The sequence below is a fragment of the Hippopotamus amphibius genome, chromosome 3 (genome assembly GCF_030028045.1).
Source record: "Hippopotamus amphibius kiboko isolate mHipAmp2 chromosome 3, mHipAmp2.hap2, whole genome shotgun sequence".
NCBI classification, from domain to species: domain Eukaryota; kingdom Metazoa; phylum Chordata; class Mammalia; order Artiodactyla; family Hippopotamidae; genus Hippopotamus; species Hippopotamus amphibius.
In genome coordinates, this window is record NC_080188.1 from 49,927,319 (window position 1) to 49,946,797 (window position 19,479).

General features: G+C 35.4%; 1 protein-coding gene across 4 annotated transcripts in view; it reads left to right on the forward strand.

Annotated features, from left to right (window-relative positions):
• Nucleotides 1-19,479, forward strand: part of BMP2K (BMP2 inducible kinase) — a 115,979-nt gene that overhangs the window by 30,300 nt on the left and 66,200 nt on the right. The window contains exon 2 of one of the 4 annotated variants that reach the window (XM_057726108.1): nt 15,894-16,017. The exons of the other annotated variants lie outside the window; for them this stretch is intronic. The gene's annotated coding sequence lies outside the window, so the exon portion shown is untranslated. The remainder of the gene's footprint in view (nt 1-15,893; nt 16,018-19,479) is intronic. 4 annotated transcript variants of the gene reach the window in all.

Below are 19,479 nucleotides of genomic sequence, written 5' to 3' on the forward strand. Positions count from 1 at the left end.
AAATTCTCCTCTAAGAACTACCGTAACTGCATTTCGTAAGTTTTGGTATGCTGTTTTTTCATTTTCATTCATTTTGAAGCACTTTCTCATTTCCCTTGTGATTCCTCCTTTGGTCCATTGGTTATTTATGAGTGAAATTTCTCAATTTTATTTTATTTTATTTTTTTATTTTTCTAGCAAAATGATTTAATAATGAAGAATACAAGAATAAATCCTACAGCCTTTCATCATGCTCAATTTTATTTTTGTATTTGATTTCTGGTTTTATTTCATTGTGATTGAAGAACATACTTTGTATGATTTCAGTCTTTTAAAAAATGTATAATTTTTTTTTAATGCTCTAACATGTGGTCTGTCCTGTACAATATTCCATATGTACTTGGTAAATGTGCTTTCTGCTGTTGTTGAGGGGAGTGTTCTATAAATGTCTTCTAAGTCCATTTGGTCAATAGTGTTCAAGCCTTATTTTCTTGTTGACCTTCTGCCTACTTGCTCTATCCATTATTGAAAGTGGGATTTTTAATTCTCCAGCTATTATTGTTTGAATATCTAGTTCTTTCTTCATTTCTGTCAGTTTTTGCTTCATGTGTTTGGGGGTTTTGTTTTAAAGTACATATGTGTTTATAATTGTATTTTTCTCATAAATTGACCCATTCCTTATTATAAAATGCCCTTTCTTTTCTCTAGCAACTATTTTTGTTTTAAAGCCTAATTTACCTGATATTAGTATGGCTATTCTGGCTCTTTGGTTACTATTTGTATGGCATATATGTTACAATTCTTTTACTTTCAGTCTGTTTGTGTCTTTGAATTTAAAGTTTTTTTTGTTTGTTTTTTTTCAAGTAATTTCTGATTATTGATGGTCTCTACTTGGTGACATCATTTTCATGCATTTCTTTACTTCTCTAGACATGGTTTTCATTAGTTCTTTGAATGTATTTGTAATAGCTGATTTGAAGTATTTGTTTAGTATGTCTAACTTTTGGATTTCCTCAAAGGCAGTTTCTCTTGACTGCTTTTTTTCCCTTTCTATATGGACCATAATTTTCTAGCTTTTTTCATGGCTGATAAATTTTTGTTGAAAACTGGACATTTTAAATAACATAATGTGGCAACTCTGGAAATCAGATTCCTCCACTCCCCAGGATTTATTGTTGTTTTTTTTTGTTTAGTGACTTTTCTGGAGTGATTCTGTGAAGTCTGACTTTTTTTTCTTTAATGAATTGCCACTGAAGTCTCTGCTAAGTTAGGTTAGTGGTCATCTAATGATAAAACATATTTTCTCAAACACCAGCTTTTGCCAAGAGGGTTTATGCATGTGTTGCAATGAATTCAGTTCTCTGATGCAGTTTAGAACTCTGCTTATCTTGCCCTTCCTTTCTTCTGGAGAACCTCACTGTCAGCTAGAGATGAGAGGCTAGGGCCTTCTCATTTCTTCCCTGGGCATGCCATTTTACTCTGTATATGTGTGTGGCCTTCTCAATTCCCAGGAATGTGTCATAGCTTTTCAAAGCCCCCTATAGACATCTCATTTCAAATTTTTCTATGTAAATTTTTTTGGTCAACTTCTTGTTATCCCCACCTTGTGTCACTACCTAAGACAGATGCAGTGTTACATAATTGTTGCTGATAGTTTTCAACACTCTAAATGATAGAGCTTTTTGCACTGTGAGTTATGAGTCAGGTTAAATAAAGACAAACCCTGAGAATGGAGCTTTTCCAGGAAGCTACCTTACAGGTCTAATAGTGATGAGTCTTGGGCTCTTTGGTAAATCTAAGCCTGTTTTATTTCTTCCATTGTCTGCAGAGCTGCAGTTACTGTGGTTGTGAGCTTTATCTTTTCAACACTACTATGGAGCTGGGAGAGAATGAAGAGAACAGGGCAAGTTAGTATGTCACAAAGCTTGTTGTTTTAACTGAGATTGTCATCTTTCTTGAATAAAAGCTCCTTGAGTTGTTGCAAATCTTTGTGTAATTTCCAGAGTTGTAAAAATATAGGTTTTGACAGTTTTTGCCAGTGTTCTTACTGCTTTTATGGAGGAACAGATTTTTGTAGATCCTTAATTTTCTGTTTTGGAAGTGTCCCACCTCTGATACTCTTACACTTGCTTTTTCCCCCATGCTTTACGTATTTGGGAACTACTACACATCTTTAACATTCAGCTCATATATTACTTCTTTAGTGACAACTTTTCTGATTTTTCTCCATATACTACAACTTTTTTTGTTTCCATATGCTTTGAATATAGCTCTTTTATTCCACTTGTTATGGTACTTTGTTTATCCATGTTTCCTACAAGATTGTGGGATATTTGAGACTCCTTTTAATCTCTAGTTCCTGAGAGTTGAAGAATCCCTGAAGATTATCTATAACTATTAGCATAATTTTACAAACGAGACAGGCCTAGAGAGAGTAAGATCGTAAATACTTGATTAAGTATGTTTCTAAAGCCCACTTTCTGGTAATTGTGTAGTACATAATCATTATGCACTTAATTATTAATATTATATAGATTTGTAAAGCTGTGGTTATGTATTACTGGATATTTGCAGGTGATAAGAAGTTTGTCTTGTTAGAATTTCATATATACATGTGAAACAAGATCAGGAGATGACAGATATAAGGCTAGTTAATTTTAAACATAATAGGGGCTTCTTTTTTCTTTCTGAACTTTATAAAAATAGTTTAAAAAATTGGTATATGTGTGTATAAGTTATGAGTTTGACCTTTTTGGTAAAAATTACAAATAAATGTTTTTACCAAGTAATCTCTATTAAGAAGCTCTATTTTTGTCCATTGATAAAGGAATTTTCTTATTACATGTTGTAGAAGTCATTTAAGAAATTTTAGGACCATTTTATCAAATACATAGATAAATTTATTGATGTTTCATGTACTGGCTTCCACATACTGCCCCCACCCCCAAACAAAAACAAAAACAAAAACCAACCCCCAAATGTTGAAACCCATCAAAAACTTTCTCTCTCTTAATTTAGTTGACTTGGTTAGGGACAACTTGTAACTATTTTTAAAATTCTGTTCAGTCTCAAGAAGTGGGAAATTTCCCACATTGTAGTTATTGAAAAGAATTTATGACGGTCTCTAAAGTCAGTTTCAAACGGAAGTGTTAGAGAACTGTGTTAAATTTTATCAATGATGTGGAAAATCAGTGTCAGTAATTTTGGTGACAATATTTATATTTTGAGTCTCTGGGCATACATATAATGTATATACATGTCAATATATAATTTCTTTTGTATAAGCTGGATCCTAAAGTGATATATTAAGTATTATAGGGAACTATTTATGTGGTATTAACTGACTTTATATCTTATTGTTACCTAATACCCAAAACATAGGAGTATCATAATGCTAAATCATTGATTTTTGTTTATAAGCTTCTACCTTGGAAACATTTTATATGGTTCTCAGTTAATGAGAAATACATGATATTTGCATTCCTATAGGAATAATCTTACAAATGAGGGCTAGCCTCTAAGGCTTGACCCAACTGCTAATGACTCTCTTAACTGCAGACAAAAGTTTGCAGTTGAATGCATCTCAACTTAGTGTACTAAAAAAGGAATTGTGTAAGTTGAAAGACAAGAGACTCCCTGTCCTAAATGCAGCTGTATCTGAAATCAACTGAGATTGCTCTGTGTATACAGTTGTCCTTTGGTATCCACAGGGGACTGGTTCCAGGACCCCTTGGGGACACCACAATCTGAGGATGCTCAAGTCCTTTATATAAAATGGGGTAGCATTTGCATATAACTTATGTACATCTTGTATAATTTAAATCATCTATAGGTTACTTATGATACGTAATGCAATGTGAATGCTATGTGAATAGTTGTAAATACAATGTAAATGCTATGTAAGTAGTTGCCATCATGTGGCAAATTCAAGTTTTGCCTTTTGAAACTTTCAGGAATTTTTTTTGGAGGAGGGGAGTGCTTTCAATCCATGGTTGGTTGAATCTGCAAATGTGGAAACAGTGGATATGGAGGGCCCACTGTAGTCTATTATATGTTTAAAATTATATTAGTGTTTTTGTAAGCATTTTAAATGCTTGCAAAAAATGCCATCCTATGTGATATTATTTACATAATTATTTGCACGTTGCTGGAAATACAGTTTTCTGCACCTTCACTAATAATTTCTTTATCTTGGAATTCTAGAAATACAATCATGAGAAGAATATGAATATTTTTAAGGCTCTTGATATTTGACATATAATCTTAAAGTATGGTTATGGTGGAAATATTTTACTAATTTCCACATCCACTGAGAGCATATAAAAATGATTGATTTTAGAATATCCTTGATGACAAGTATAATGAAGCTTTACTTTTAAATAATCTTTTTTGTGTAGGAAATTTTTTTTAGGATTCAGGAATACAACTATCCTCCTCATGGCTAATGACAGATGGATTAAAAACTAAGGTATTAAAAAAAAAAACACTAAGGTATAAATGATAGGTCTTAAATATATCTCTCTCACTTTGATTGCGTCTCTGGACTTTATACTTGGAAATCTAATTGCCAATTCCACATCTCCAACAGGCCTCTCTAACTTAACATGTCCCAAACTGTGCACTTGATATTCTGCCCCAAACCTTTCCTGTTGTCTGTCAAGAATCTTCTGTGTTGTCTGTTAAGATTTTGAGATTTACTCTACTTGTAAGCTGATGAGTTAGCCTGTCATAGTTTCATAGATGCTGATAGAAGACATGAAACAAAGGGTTTTATTACAGCAATAGCTATAGCCAGAGTATCAGTGTTTGCTCCACTTCCCAGAGCCTCAGTTCCCAGAGCGCAACGTGAATGGGCCAGGTGATGCCTGTACATGTAGTAGATTGTACTGTATTACAGGAGAGGAACCCTGAGTTTAGGGAACCGGAGTCTTTTATAATGGGCATTAAGTTTGCTCCAGAGGAGATGGGTACAGATGTTATCTTCATTATGCTGGGCAGTAAATGAAACTTCCCTTTGCTGTAGAGGGATACACTGGCTCTGTGTTCTAAGGCTGTTCACTATGCAGACAATCCTGAAAAGATAGTCCAGAACAAAGGCAGTCAGTGCCTCTGCTTGCAAGATAGGAGAAATGTGAGAGATCCATGTTAAATTGTTTTCCAACACAGTCTTCTCCATCTCAGTTAATGGTGACTTCATCCTTCCAGTGTCTCAGACCAAAAACCTTGAAGTCATTTTTAGCTTCTATTTTTCTCACATCCAGTGTTGTCAAGAAATCCTGTCAGCTCTATCTTAAAAATATACCTAGAATTTTTTCATTTTTCACTATTCCTACTGCCCTGGTCAAAACTACTGTTATCTTTCAACAGAATTATTGCAGTAGCCTACTAACTGGCTTCCCTACCTCTAATATTGCCTGCCTTCACACTGTTCCTCACACAGTAACCAGAGTGGTCGTATTAAAATATAAATCCAGTTATGTCACTCCCGCTCAGAACCATCCAGTGGCTTTCCATTTTACTTCGAGCAAGAGGCAAAGTCTTTACCCTTATCCATACCTAACAGCGTGTATGATCTGGCTCCCTTTTAACCCTTTGACCTCTTTTTCTGTTACTCCCCTTTGTTCAGTGTGCTCCAGGCTTTCTGGTCCCTTTGCTATTCTTCAAACATATCAGCAGGCTCCTGCCTTAGGGCCTTTGCCCACCCTCTTTTACCTTCTACCTGAATGCACTTGCCCTGATATTTGTGTGGCTCATTTCCTCACTTTCCATCTTTATTTATTTATTTGGCTGCATTGGGTATTAGTTGCTGCATGTGCAATCTTCGTTGTGGCATGTAGGATCTTTTTTGTTGTGGCAAGCGGGCTCTTTGTTGCGGTGCACAGGCTTCTCTCCAGTAGTGGCGTGTGGGCTCCAGAGCATGCGGGCTCAGTAGTTGTGGCACGTGGGCTTAGTTGCCCTGTGGCATGTGGGTTCTTAGTTTCCCAACCAGGAATTGAACCTGTGTCTCCTGCATTGGAGGGTGGATTCTTAACCACTGGACCACCAGAAAAGGCCCCCTCAGTTTCCATTTTTACCCAAAGTCACCCCAGGCCTTCCCTAGGCATCTAGCATCCAGATTAAGCATTTCAGCCTCTTCCCTCCACCCAACACAATTTTCCAGTCTACCATCCATCCCCACTTTAATATTTTTCTCCTCAGAATGTATTGTTATCTTCTATATAGTACATATTTTACTTGTATATCTTGTGTCAATCTCTCTAGTATGTAAGCTCACAAAGGTCAAGGGGAGTTCTCTGAATTCCTTATAGTTAGTTTTCTTTCTAGCATTTAGAACAGTGCTTGGCACCTTGTGAACAGTTAATATACATTGTGGTTTTTTTTTTAATTTCAAACTTTATTTACTCTTTTTTCCCCTTCAGATCTTTATTGGAGCATAATTGCTTTACAGTGTTGTGCCAGTTTCCGCTGTACAACAAAGTGAATCATCTGTGTTTATACATATATCCCCATATCCAATACATATTGTTGAATGAATGATTTACATGGTAAAGAAGTTATATTCTGTTTTCTGAATTTGTATTGTGTATTAAAATTATAGTCAGCACCAAGGGAAAATGATGAATCAGGTTAATTCCTTTTTATTCACAGAAGATCAATGCAGTAGCTGGTTTGTCAAACTGCTTCCAGGAAAACCAGTTTATTAATGTTAAGTCATTCACTCAATAAATATTTGAGTGCTAGGCATCGATGATACTGGGATAAGTGATGTATATATAGTCTCTGTCCTTACAGAGCTTATAACCCAGTTGAAGGGAGAGGCATTGAATAAGTATAATAGGTATAAATACTGTGCTGGATAAATTTTTAGAAGTTCCTGTTGTATGGGTTGCAAACTCACATGCCTACACAGGCCAGGCAGGTAATGGAGAAGAGTGAAGTGGGCCAGTGAATCATTGAAACTTGAAGAATAGAGGGAGCTGTGGTGAACTGCAGAGCACATGCCCTGCGTAAAGGAGATGGCAGCTGACAGCTCCATCTGATTGAATGAGGACCCTCTCTTTCCTTATTTCCAAGTTTTTCAAGAGAAACTGAAAAATCTAGGTTGTCATCTGACATATGCCAATCTTCTGAGGCACAGCGCAGTCCAAATCAAACATAGTTTTGACCTACAAGCCTCTTTTGTATAAGGAATACTGCTTATTAAATAAGGTGCTATCAAGAAGAAAACCCTGGGTTGGGGAGGGCATTGTTCCTTCTTGATTATCCCATTTTTCTTTTGTTCCTCCTAAATTTTGATCTCATTCTCAGATCCTATGTAAAGTTTTCTTCTGGCACAACAAAGACGGGTATGGATATAAAAATCATTTGAATGTGAGATTTTTGAGAAAAAAAACAAACCTCTGACTTCATCTTATCAGTGTTGTATAATTGGACTAGCTGCTTACCTTCTTTCTCAGTGTTTAGTTTATTTCTCATCTGTAGAATGGGAATAACAGTTAAATTGCCTCATAATGTTATGAGAACTACATAAGATAATGTACTTAGCGATGCTTTATGTATTGTCAGAGCTGTATGAATGTTGTGCTCTTGCTTTTTCTGTTTTCAACTCCCCATCCTTTTGTTCTCCACCCAATCAAATGTAACTGATTTATTCTTTCATTGCCTTGTACTAGATACAACAACTTTGGCATGAATTTAAGTAAGTCTTTTTAGGGATATTTTCACTTTTAAGAAAGAAACTTCTGGAGTCATTGCCTTAACCTAGAGTAATGAAACTCTGATGTATCACAGGCCAGTGGTCATTGGCTCAAATCCCACAGCCAAATAAATGCCTGTTCCGCTTAACTTGAAGATAGTTTTCAAAAGATATTGTTTTCTTTGGCAGTGGTTGAAACCAGAAGTTGCTGACAGCTTAGTATTCCTTTTGTCTTGTTGACTAGCATGATGTCTGATGATATACACAATACAGAAAGACCATGTGTAATTTTACCCGTTCCTCTCATTTCTCTTCTTCCATTCCCTAGGGAAACAAACTTGATAGAAGTAAACAGTACTAAAGCCCAGTCTTTCATAAACATGAAGTGCTTGTGTGTGTCAGGATATTGGAGCAGTAGGTATCTAAGATACCATCCATAAACATTTTCTGTGGCAAGAGACTTATGGTGCCTTTGGGGAAGGTGTGAGTCTGGATAATCAGCAGCATTGTTGTTCTTGTAAAATAATAATTCTCAGTGGTGGTGGTAGGGTTGTGAATGGCAAGGGAGAGAAGAATTACCTGAGGAAAAACATCCTGGGTCTCTTGTTCTTTTTATTCCAATTTTATTATGAAAAATTTCAAAATATACAGAAAATTTGAAGGAGTAGTACAGTGAATAATCATATGTTCATCATCTACATTCAACTATCAATAACATTTTACCATTTTTTTTTCTTTATACATTTTGAAAAAACACATGGATAATTTTGAGTCAGGACTGTGTGTTAGAAGAAGTATTGTTCATTTTCTTAGGTGGGACAGAGGTACTGTAGTTCTATAGGATAATGTACGCATTTTAAGAATGCATATGTGTTTAAATACCCATGAATACTAATAAGTAAAATGACTTGAATCTACAACTTACTTTCAGATAATTCACTACCAACAAGAACGTGTTTTATGGTTTCTTTCAAAACTAGAATTTAATTAAGAATTATGTACTGAATTTGATTGTAATGTCATGTAAAATCTAAAATAATCCTGCCCCCCTCATTAAAAAATTTTCAGTTTATTTAAACTAAAAACAACAACAACAGCAACAACAAAAAACAGAACAAAAGCAGTTCACCCATTTCTTTCAATCCCCCATGCTTCAACTCTGGCAACCACCAATCTATTCTGTGTATGAGCTTAGTTTTTTTACATTTATTTAAAAAATATTTTAAGATTCCACATATAAGAGAGATCATATGGTGTTTGTTTTTCTCCATCTGAGTTATTTCACTTAGTATAATGCCCTTGAGGTCCATCTATGTTGTTGCAAATGGCAAGATTTCCTTCATTTTTATGGCTGAATAATATTCCTCTGTGTGTGTGTGTGTGTGTGTGTGTGTGTGTGTGTGTGTATGGCACAGTTTTTATATATATTTTTTAATTAATTTATTATTTTTTGGGGGTACACCAAGTTCAATCATCTGTTTTTTTTTTTTTTTTAATTTTATTTAATTTTATTTTTTTTGGGGGGGGTACATCAGGTTCAATCACCTGTTTTTATACACATATCCCCGTATTCCCTCCCTTCCTTGACTCCCCCCACCTCGAGTCCCCCCCACCCTCCCCGCCCCAGTCCTCTAAGGCATCTTCCATCCTCGAGTTGGACTCCCTTTGTTATACAACAACTTCCCACTGACTATCTATTTTACAGTTGGTAGTATATATATGTCTGTGCTACTCTCTCGCTTTGTCTCAGTTTCCCCTTCACCCCCCACCCCCTCCCATACCTCGAGTTCTCCAGTCCATTGGCACAGTTTTTAAAACTGTTCATCCGTTAGTGGGCACTTAGATTGTTTCCATACCTTGGCTATTGTATATAATGCTACAGTGAACATGTGGGTGCATATATCTTTTCAAAGTACTGTTTTTATTTTCAGCCAATAAATACCCAGAAGTGGAATTGCTGGGTCAAATGGTAGTTCTATTTTTAAGTTTTTGAGGAATGTCCATACTGTTTTACATAGTGGTTGCCCCCAATTTTCATTTGTAACAACAGTGCACAAGGGTTCCCTTTTATATACATCCTCTTCAACATTTGCAATTTTTACTTTCTGATAATAGATCTTCTAACAAGTATGAGGTGATATCTCATTATGGTTTTGGTCTGCATTTCCCTTCCGATTTAATGATGTGGAATATCTTTTCATGTACCTATTGACGATCTGTATGTCTTTATTAGAAAAATGTCTCTTCAGATCTTCTGCCCATTTTAAAATCAGATTTTTTTTTTTACTATTGAATTGTATGATTTCTTTATTTATTTTGGATGTTAGCTTCTTATCAGATATATGACTTGTAAATATTTTCTCCTGTTTAGTAGGTTGCCTTTTCATTTTGTTGATAGTTTCCTTTGCTGTGAGAACTTTTTAGTTTGATGTAGTCCCACTTGTTTAGTTTTGCTTTTGTTGCTTTTGCTTTTGGTGTCAGGTTGAAAAAAATCATTGTCAAGACCTATGTCAAGGAACTTTCTGTTTATGTTTTCTTCTAAGAGTTTTATGGTTTCAGGTCTTACATTGAATTCTTTAATCCACGTTGAGTTAATTTTTGTGTATGGTGTAAGATAGTGGACCAGTTTCATTCTTTTGCATGTGACTGTTTAATTTTCTCAACACCATTTATTGAAGAGACTGTCTTTTCCCCATTGTATATTCTTGTTTCCTTTGTCATAAATTAATTGACCATGCATATCTGGGCTTATTTAATTAATCTGGGCTCTCTATTCTATTCTATTGCTCAATTTGTCTTTTTATGCCCGTACCATACAGTTTTAATTACCAGAGCTTTGTAGTGTAGTTTGAAATCAGGGAGTGTGATGCTTACAGCTTTGTGCTTCTTTCTTGAGATTGCTATGGCTATGCGGGGTCCTTTATGGTTCCATACAAATTTCAGAATTTTTGGTTCCGTTTTTGTGAAAATTGCCAATGGAATTGATACAAATTGCATTGAATCTGTAGATTACTTTGGGTAGTATGGACATTTAAACTATATTAATTCATCCAATCCATTAGCATGGAATATGTTTCCATCTATTTGTGTCTTCTTCAATTACTTCCATTAATGTCTTGTAGTTTTCAATATACAGATCTTTCACTTTCTTGGCTAAATTTATTCCTAGGTATTTTATTCTTTTTGATGCAATTGTAAATGGGATTGTTCCCTTAATTTCTCTTCTGATAATTCATTATTAGTGTGTAGAAATGCAGCATATTTTTGTGTGTTGATTTTGTGTCCTGCAACTTTACTGAATTCATTTAATAATTCTAACAATTTTTAAATGGAATATTTAGGGTCTTCTATATATATATATCATCTGTGAATAGTGACAGTTTTACTTCTTCCTTTCCAATTTGGATGGCTTTTATTTACTTTTTCTTACCTAATTGCTCTGCCTAGGACTACCATAAGATGTTATGGAAAAACCCGAATGAAGTTTTTGGTCAACCCAGTATTATGCTGAATAAGAGTGGTGAGAGTGGGCATCCTTGTCTTATTCCTGATCTTGGTGGAAGAGCTTTCAGCTTTTCATTTTTGAGTACAGTGTTAGCTGTGGGCTTATATGTCATATATTAGGCCTTTATTAGGTTGAGGTACGTTGTCTTTATACTTGCTTTGTTGAGAGTTTTTACCATAAATGGATGTTAAAGTTTGTCAACTTTTTTTCTGCATCTGTTGAAACGATCATGCGATTTTTATCCTTCATGTTGTTAACGGTATATCACATTGACTGTTGTGGATGTTGAACCATCCATACATCCCTGAAATAAATCCCACTTGATCATGGTGTATAATCCTTTTAATGTATTGTTGAATTCCGCTTGCTAGTATTTTGTTGGTTGAGGTATTTTGAATCTATGTTCATCAAGGATATTGGCCTGTAGTTTTCTTGTGATATCCTTGTCTGGTTTTGGTATCAGGGTAATGCTGGCCTTGTAAAATGAGTTTGGAAAAGTTATCTCCTCTTCTGTTTTTTTGTTTTCGTTTTTTGAAGAGTTTGAGAAGTTGCTGTTAATTCTTCCTTGAATGTTTGGTAGTATTCACCAGTGAGTGAAGCCATCTGGTCTTGGACTTTTGTTTTTGGAGAGGTTTTTGATTACTGATTCAGTCTCCTTACTAGTAATAATCGGTCTGTTAAGATTATCTCTATCTTTCTCTTTCCTCCTTCCTTCCTTCCTTCCTTCCTTCCTTCCTTCCTTCCTTCCTTCCTTCCTTCCTTCCTTCCTTCCTTCCTTCCTTCCTTCCTTCCTTCCTTCTTTCCTTCTTTCTTTCTTTTGCTGTTTAGATTTTTTTTAAATTATTTTATATTGGAGCATAGTTGATTGTCTATTTCATCTTGATGCAGTCTTAGTAGGTTTTGTATTTCTAGGAATTTATCCATTTCTTCTAGGTTGTTCAACTTTTTACTAGTCTTTTATGATCCTTTGCATTTCTGTGGTATCAGTTGTAACAGCTTCTCTTTCATTTTTGATTTTATTTGAGTCCTCTGTCTTTTTTTCTTGGTGAGTCTGTCTAAAGGTTTGCCAATTTTATTTATCTTTTCAAAGAACCAGCTCTTAGTTTCATTGATCTTTTCTGTTGTCTTTTTAGACTCTATTTCATTTGTTTCTTCTTTCATCTTTGTTATTTCCTTCCTTCTACTAATTTTGGGCTTTGTTTGCTCTTTTTCTAGTTTCTTGAGGTATAAAGTTAGGTTGTTTGAGACTTTCTCTGTTTCTTGAGGTAGAAGTTTATCACTATGAACTTTCCTCCTAGACTGTTTTTACTACATTCCATAAATTTTGGTGTGTTATATTTCATTTTCATTTGTCTCAAGGTTTTAATTTCTCTTTTGGTTTCTTTAACCCATTGATTGATTGGTAGCCTGTTCTTTAATCTCCACATATTTGTGAATTTTTCAGTTTCTTTTATGTAATTATAGTTTCATGCTGTAGTGGTTGAAAAAGACGCTTGATGTGACTTCAGTCTTCATAAATTTTTTTTAGACTTATTTTGTGCCCTAACATATAATCTCTCTTGGAAAATATTCCATGTGCACTTGAGAGGAATGTGTATTCTGTTGCTTTTAGATGGAATGTTCCATGCATATCTGTGAAGTCCATCTGGTCTAATGTGTCATTTAAAGCTGATGTTTTCTTATTGATTTCCTGTCTGGGTATCTATCCATTAATGTAAATAGAGTATAAATGTCCCGTACTATTATTGTATTATTGTCCATTTCTCCTTTTAGGTCTGTTAATATTAGCTTTATATATTTAGGTGCTCCTTTGCTGGGTGCATAAATATTTAACAAATGTTGTATCTTCTTGGATTGATCCCTTTATCATGTAACACCCTTCTTTGTCTCCTATTACAGTCTTTGTTTTAAAGTCTGTTTTGTGTAATGTAAGTATAGCTACTCCAGCTTTCTTTTGGTTTCCATTTGCATGGAATATTTTTTTAATCCCTTCACTTTCAGTCTGAGTGTCCTTACATCTAAAGTGAGTCTTTTGTAGACAGCATATAGATTGGTCTTTTAAAAAATTTATTTGGCCACTCTGTTTTTTGATTAGAGAATTTAGTCCATTGACATTTAAAGTAATTACAATTAGGTATGTACTTATTGCCATTTTTCTAATTTTTTTCAGCACGTTTTTGTCTTTTGTTCCTATGTTCTTCTCTTGCTTTCTTCTTTTGTGGTTTGATTGTTTTCTTTAATGGTATGCTTATATTTTTCTTTATCTCTTGTGTATTTGCTACAGGTGTACCTTGTTTTATTGTGCTTTGGTTTATTGCACTTCCCTTTATTGCACTTCACAGATATTGCATTCTTTACAGTTGTAATGTTTGTGACAACTCTGCATTGAGAAAGTCTATCAACACCATTTTCCCAACAGTATTTGCTCACTTTGTGTCTCTGTGTCACATCTTGGTAATTCTTGCAATATTTTAAACTTTATCATTATTATTACATTTTTCTTGGTGATTTTGTGGTCAGTGATCTTTGCTGTTATAACTAAGACTCCCTGAAGTCTCAGATGATAGCATATTTTTGCAAATAAGTATTTTTTAATTAAGGTATGCACATTTTTAAAGACATAATGCTATTTCACCATTAGTAGACTACAGTTTAGTGTAAATATAACTTTTTATATAATGGGAAGCCAAAAAATTTGTGTGACTAGCTTTATTACAGTATGCACTATTGCAGTGGTCTGGAACTGAACCTGCAATATCTCCCAAGTTATGCCTATATAGGTTTTTGCTTTGTGGTTACTGTGAGTCTTAGATATAACAACTTATATCTGTAATAGTCTATTTTAAGTTGAAAACAACTTAAGTTTGATTCCATTGTAAAGCTCAACGTTATTACTCCCTCCCCTCCACACTTTATATTATTGATATCACACTTTACATCTTTTTATCCTGTGTATCCCTTAACTAATTATTGTAGTTTACTACTTTTGTCTTTGAACCTTCATACTAGTTTATAAATGATTAATCTCCTACCTTTACTATGTGTTTATCTTTCCAGTGAGATTTGTTCCTTCATGTGTGTTCTTGTTACTAACTAGTACCCTTTCTTTTCAGCTTAAAGAATTCCCTTTAACAAATTTCTCTTAAGACCTCTTTAGTGGTCATAAATACCTTTAGCTTTTGCTTGTTTGGAAAACTCTTTATCTCTCCTTCACTTCTGAGTAATAACTTTTCCAGGTAGAGTATTTTTGGTTAGAAGTTTTTTTCTTTAAGCACTTTGAATATATCATGCCACTCCCTCTGGCCTGCAAAGTTTCTTCTGAAAAATCTGCTTATAGTCTTATGGGGGTTCCCTTGCATGTAACAAGTTGTTTTCCTCTTGATGCTTTTAATGTTCTTTCCTTGTCTTTAACTTTTGACAGTTTAATTATAATGTATCTTGATGTGAGTCTCTCTGGGTTCCTCTTATTTGGAACTCTGGGCTTCCTAGATTTGGATGTCTGTTTCCTTCCTTGGGTTAAGGAAAATTTCAGACATTGTTTCTTCAAATGAGATTTCTGCTCCTTTCTCTCTCTCTTCTTCTGGGACCACTATATTGTGAATGTTAGTCCATTTACTGTTGTATCATAAGTCCCTTAAGCTGTCTCTGCTCTTTTTCATTCTTTTTTCTTTTTGCTGCTCTGATTGGTTGAGTTCTACTGTCTTGTCTTTGAGTTGACTGATTCTTTCTTCTACTTCATCCAGTCTGTTGTTGAACCCTCCTAGTGTATATTTTAACTCAGTTTTTGTATTCTTCAGCTGTGTGACTTCTGTTTGGTATTTTCTTATACTTTTAATCTCTTTGTTGAAGTTCTCACTGTTCATTTATTCTCAGTTTGGTGAGCATCTTTATGATCATTGCTTTCTCTCTCTCTTTTTTTTTTTTAATTTTGACTGCATTGGGTCTTCATTTCTGCACACAGGCTTTCTCTAGTTGTGGCGAGCAGGGGCTACTCTTCGTTGCAGTGCGTGGATTGCTCATTAAAGTGGCTTCTCTTGTTGCAGATCTTGGGCTCTAGGCACACTGGCTGCAGTAGTTGTGTCACATGGGCTCTAGAGCGCAGGCTCAGTAGTTCTGGTGCACGGGCTTAGTTGCTCCACGGCATGTGGGATCTTCCTGGACCAGGGCTTGAACCTGTGTCCCCTGTGTTGGCAGGCAGATTCTTTTTTTTTTTTTTTTAATTTCTTTCTTTCTTTCTTTATTGGATTTATTTATTTATTGGCTGTGTTGGATCTTTGTTGCTGCACACAGTTGCTGTGAGCGGGGGCTACTCTTCATTGTGTGTAGGCTCCTCATTGCGGTGGCTTCTCTTGCTGCGGAACACAGGATCTAGGCACATGGGCTTCAGTAGTTGTGGTGCATGGGCTCCGTAGTTGTGGCTTATGGGCTCTAGAGCACAGGTTCAATGGTTGTGGCACATAGGCTTAGTTGCTCTGCGGCATGTGGTATCTTCCTGGGGCAGGGCTCGAACACACGTCCCCTGCATTGGCAGGTGGATTCTTAGCCACTGCGCCACCTAGGAAGTCCCGATCATTACTCTTTATCAGGTAAATTGCTTATCTCTCATTAGGGATTTTTTGTTTTTGTTTTTCTGAGGTTTTATCTTGTTCTTTCATTTGGAACATATTGCTGTTTCTTCATGTTGCTTGATTCTTTGTGTTGGTTTCTATACAGTAGATGAAACGACCACCTCTCATAGTTTTGAAGGAGTGACCTTGTAGAAGAGATGAATCTTGTCATTCAACCCTGCCTCAGCTTTTGGTTGTCTCTTAAACATCTGTGCTTGCCAAAGAAGCAGGTATTATTACATTTTTAATACCTCCCAGTAGCTGTGAATATGCCAAGACTTGTCATTGTCCCAAAGAGCAGAATCTCAACAGCTGGATGCAGGTTTACTGGAAGTTAAACCTTTAAGTCATTAGCTTTTAAAAGTATACAAATATGTACAGGCTTGTGAGACAAAGTATAAGCCTTGCTGGCCACTAGAACCAGGTGTCTGGAGGTCTCCTCTGAGCATCAGTGGCAGAATCTGGAGCTCTAGATGTATAAGCTCTTTTCTGGGTGATACCAGTGAGTTGGAGCAGGGCATAGGAATAGTGCCTAAATGGTATCCACAGCCTGTGTTCCTTGAGGGCAGCTCTGTAGACCACCAGATATGGATCAAACCTGGAGCTTGCCTCTCGGGCTGTAGCTCCAGAACAAGTAAGGAGGGCACCTTCACAGAAGGACTCAGGAGTGCCCATTAATTACTAATTAGTAAAATGACATAGTACCTACAACTTATTTTCAAATAGTTTACCAACAAAAATCATGTTTTATGGTTTCTTTCAAAACTGGTAGTTAATCAAGGATTATGTATTACATTTGATTGTAGTGTAACCATGCTCCCCTCATTTGTGTACTCCACATATGGAACACTGTACAAGAAAACCAGCCAGAGTTAATATCTCAGACTTTGAGTGTTTCTTTGTGTTATCATTTTCCATATTCTTCTAGCCCCTGTTTTCTGTAAACTGGAATTTAGGCCTTTAGATTTACTTGGTTAAAGGTTTTTAACAAAGGTACTTCACACGTGATGCTATTTAATTACTTCATATTCCATTATATCAGGACGTATATAATGTCAATATTAATGCCAATATTATTGACCCCCAAATTTCTCCCATGAAAGGGAATGTTCTTACTTTTGATACTTTGATACCATGTGAATATCCTATTTCTCATAAACCTTTCATCTAGGATTTTAGCATACAATGATGATCCTTGCTGAATCACTTTCTTAATATCATATTTCTCAGCTTTGATACCTTTCTCCCAATTCCATTGACAGTCTATATCATTTTGGGGAATGAATAGTGTCCTTCATGTTGGGCAAGAAAGTGGGTTGAGAACCTCAAGTTATAGGAAACATTTAATGGTATCTAATTTTATGTAAATTCTTCCAAGTTGAATTTTCAGTTCTTTGGAAAGAAAATAGTGATTAGGAGCTGAGAGACATTCTGAATGCAAATTATGGCTGGTGAAATTGATTTCTTGTAGCGAGTGGTAAACTTTTTTACTTGTAGTCAGGTTATGTCAAAGAAATTAGTGTATGTTAGGTCTAACAAGGCCCTTAAAAAATACTGTCCCCCACCCCCAGCAGTTTGGTTAATTCAAAAGTGACTTAACAGTTATGTCTAAACACATTGATTATTTTTCACTTACTATTATGTCAGACCCTCATCACGTTGCTTAACAACTAGTGGAAGAGACAGATTGGTAAACAGGATCAAGTATGCTATGTGGTATGGAACAGAAAGCTGTGAGACTTAAAGAGGTGCTGTGCAGCCTGTAAGGAAACCTAATTGTATGAACAAATAAATATTTATTAAGGACTCAATTTGTAGTAACCTTTTGGATCACTACAGATCCATTTTGAATTATGGTTACATTTAAAGTTTCTTAATTGTTGTCTGATGACATACTTCTCATCTTCCCAAGTAGAAGATAAAATACATCCTTAAGTACAACTTCTAGATAAGTGGTTGCATTTCAACAACAATTCTTTGAGAGCAACTGGATGGCCATCAGTTCAATTCAGTTGTGACACTACCCAGAGTAGGTGCAGACCCTACAAGTGGGCCAAGTCCTACAAGATTGCTACCATTTCAGGTGACAAGGAACCATCAGCACTTCTGATGGACTGGGTTGACTGCAACTTTGGGTGTTCCCATGGAGTCAGAATGCACCACTCTCCCAATGTGTTAGTGTATTCACCAACCATGGAGCTCTCTGTACCTTTTTGCTTAGAGTTTTTATTGAAGTAGCTTAACATATGCATGGTTGATTAAATCATTGGTCATGTGATTGAACCCAACCTCTGACTGCTCTTTTCTCCTCAGAGATTGGGAGGTGAGATGGGGAAAAGGCTGAAAAATTTCAATCCTCTAATCATATACAGTAGTTGGTTTTTCTGGGACCAGCCTCCAGCCTGAAGCTATGCAGGGATGCCACCAGTAATCACCTCTTTAACATAACGAAGACGAATATCTGTCATTAATTCTTTTATTTTCATGGGATTTTGAGAACATTTGGAATGTTTTATAGTATCCTTGTAATCCAGTATTTGAAAGTATAAATTTAGCATTAATTTAGCAACTGTGCCTGGAACTAGGCTTAAACAATATATTGACATGGACAAAGAAATTTATAAGTGAAATTTGTGGTTACTGGCATAAATCTTTTGATTTATGTATGAAATGAGTTAAAAATTGAAGTATATGATAATATAGTCAAAACTCTATATAGAGGTGCCTGAGGGAGTGATGAACATGAATCGGGTTGGTCATGAATGCCTTCTCTGAAGAAGAATATGTGTTGAAGAATTTGGTAGATATGAATTGGTGGGAAGCAGATAATGGTCCTCTCTTAGATTACTGTAATGTCTCAACTAGTTACCTCCCACTAAATGCATTCTTCAAGCAGAAATAATATTAGCTAACTAATACTTAATCAGAAAATTTTGGAAAATATAGTATTTGGAGAAATATAAATAAATTATTCCATTTCATTCTCAGAGCAGGCACTATTGAAGACTGTTACAGTGTTTACCATGTTTAGGTGTAAGTCATAGTTGATGAACACATCATCTTTCTATGTAGAAAACATAACATTTTGCCAGATCTATGACTGATTTAGGATTGGTGAAATTGTCAAATTTTAATTTTTAGGAATGGGTTTTATGAACAAAACTTAGTTAACATTTTTTTGCCTAATTTTCCTAATTCATAGGGATAAAATTACCTTGTTATATGTATGGATGAGAATGGATATATAGGATCCATGGTTCCTTCAGGAATTTTTACTGTGGTTCATTGTGTACTTAATGAGATTGTACATCAGAACCATCTGGGGGACTCCCCCTGCTGCCCTAGTTAATAACCAATTTATATTATTATATATTCATAAGAACAGATACAAAAGTAGAATAATGAGTAAGGGGGGGCCGTTAGCAAAATGTATATGTTTGGCCTGACTGACACCTCCTGATTCAGACTTGTCAGAACTTGGAAACTATTCAAGGTAAATCAAACACATATACCAGCTCACCAGGCAATTCTGATGCATAGTTATGCTTGGGAAGCATTGCCCTGGGGGAATCTCTAAAATATCTCAGAACAAGTGCTATATAAATGGTTTATCTTGACCTGTACCCATAGTACTTCCATATCTAGGTATATTCTAAGTTTTAGCATTGTCCTTAATTTTTTGATCAAATAAA